Below are 2,741 nucleotides of genomic sequence, written 5' to 3'. Positions count from 1 at the left end.
CACCCTGTGCACAGATCTAGGGGGCACACACACCCCATGTTTGCCCAAGGATGTATGCAGCAGTGAGAGCTGCCCCCCTTCCCTGTGCCCCACTGGACGAGCTGCTTGTGGCTTTGTCCTACACTCTGCACCAGCTGGGCAGCACCTGCCCCAGTCCCAGCCCACCTCCTTCCTCACTGGGAGCCTTGATCTGCCCCCCACATTCCCTTTTCCCTCCTCCTGCCCCTCCCCCCACAAGAGACTCACCATCTGGACGGTGCTCTTTAAGCTACAAAGCTGCCCTCATGCATGCTGTGGTTGAGCACATGAATGCAACATTTATTGGTCACATGAGCTGAAAATTTTTGAAATATTTATAATGAAATATCAACTTGTGACTCAACTGTTGTCACCCTTTTGCTTTGGCACCTGGGGTGGTCACCCCACTCGCTCCCCCACCTTGCTATGATCCTGAGTGGGCACAACTACACAAGATACTGACTGCACAGTAGCCAAAAAATAGTGCGCAGTAGTGTGTCACAGCACAGACAGTGCTAATAGGCTACTACATAATATTATTAGGTACCTGCACAGTAGCATTCCCTAAAATATGTTCACCATTACTAGTGTGCAGTAATTTTGGTTACTGCACATTTATTTAGTACTTGCTAATACAACTACTAAATAAATGCACAGTAACAACTGTGCAGTAGCATCTCATGTAGATGCACCCTCCATCTCACAGGATTTGTGTCAAAATGATACTCATCCTAGAAAATTCAAAGTAAGATACCTGTGAGGCAAGGGCGGGAGGCGGGGGGGAGTGGCAAATACTTCTAAAGTCTAGTTATTCAACTAGATATCAGTAATCAGGAAGAATTTAGTGAAGCGCAAGGCACATAAATAAAAGGTGTCAGTGATTAATTAATGAATGAAGATTTTATTTTTATTAATATTTATGGCTTGTCTGAGTGTTGATTTTTCTGGGGGCATGTGTGATAATCATTTAACTGTACATGAAGAGCATAAACACCCATGAAGGAAAGTAATTTTTTATGAGAGGAAAATGGGTCAAGTAAAGATAGGAGTAACTACTAGAAGAAATATTCTAACAGATACATAATGGAATTGCCCTGCAATGGATGTGGTGACATTCCCATGACCTTAGAGTAGTATGGCTAGAAAAGGCTTTAGGAGGTAATCTAGTTCAATCCCTTGCTCAAAGCAGGATTGTCCCTGACTAAATAATTTCAATCAAGTATCCATTTAGCCTACTAGTTAAAATGTCAATGGATGGAGTTTCCACAGCCTCTCTGGATAACCTGTTTCAGTGCTTAGAAAGAAAATTCTTCCTAATATCCAAACTAAATTTCTCTTGATGCAATCTCTTGCTCTTTGTCCTATCCCCTGCAACCACAGAGAATAGTATATCTCCACCCTCCATATAACTACCCTTCAAGTACTTGAAGACTGTTATCAAGTAACCCTCAGTCTTCTCTTCTCCAGAATAAGTACCCCTAATTCTTTCATCCCACCCTCATAAATCAAGTATTTCAGGTCTCTAGTCATTGTTGTTTTTCTCTACTAGAATGTTTCTAATTTGTCCACATCTTCTTTAAAGTGAAGGGCCAAAAAACTGGACACAGCACTCCATGTAGGGCTTACCAATGCTCTTGATTTGCAAATGATGTTTCTATTAATACAGTCCAGTATGCTGCTGGCCTTTTTTTGCAATGAGCACACTGTTGACTCATATCCAGTTTTTGTTCACTGTAACCCTAGGTCTTTCAGAAGCTTCCACTTGAACTATTTAATACAAAGCTAGGCAAAGAACTTTAACATAGACTTTGTAGAAAAATTCCACATAAATGCATTGCCTGAATGATGTGGTATGGATTCACAATTTCTAAATGTAGTTCTTTTTTATAGGAGCATATCTAGGAATGTTGCTGCCTGGGGCAGAAGGATGTAGAGTGCCAAGCAGGTAGAGTAGGTACCAGGTGTTGGAAATTATTACCTCCTAAACATACACATTGCTGCAGATATTGCCTTTGTGTCATGGACCCCTCTAAATTGGTGCCCAGGGCTGGTGCCACACTCTCTCTCTCCTCATTACACTACTGAATGGTGTGTCTACATGTGCTATTACCATGCAGCAGTAAACTCCAGCACATATTGCACTGGAGTTTATTACCCCCTAGAGTGCCATTTGAACATGTGCCTGGGATTGCAGCAATTTCAGCCATGTCAGAACAGCCCCGGCTGGCAGGGGGCCTGGGGAGTCAGTTTGATAGCCTGCTCCGAGCTGCTCAACATGCTGCAGAGGGGTTGGCTGGCAGGCAGCCCCCTCACCGAAACACCCTTGTGCCCCATCCATCCGCGTCAGTGTCTACACGTGAAGTGTTGTGGAGTAAAAACTTGTATTTACTTGTTTTTACTAGTACTTGTATTTACAAGTACTACCCTGCTGCAATGTTAATTAGTTTCCTGTGGCCTAACAGGGTCATACATGTAGACACAAAATGTTTACTGTGGAGCTAATTATTTGACTCTGTAGTAAATGTCTTGTGTAGATATGCCCAATTTTTAACATAAAGCAGTGATTATCATGATAAGGTTCCTTTCAATCTTCCCATATACTATGTTATCAAAGAATAATAATTAAACATTACATCCAAATCCTAATCTCAAATTAAGAATTATAAAATATGTATATTAGTAAAATGATTCAGTTAAATATGTAGTAAGATTTATTGCAAACC

Source organism: Alligator sinensis, unplaced genomic scaffold, assembly GCF_000455745.1.
Source record: "Alligator sinensis unplaced genomic scaffold, ASM45574v1 scaffold304_1, whole genome shotgun sequence".
NCBI classification, from domain to species: Eukaryota; Metazoa; Chordata; order Crocodylia; family Alligatoridae; genus Alligator; species Alligator sinensis.
The sequence above is the reverse complement of the archived record's forward strand: the minus strand, read 5'-3'. Positions refer to the sequence as shown.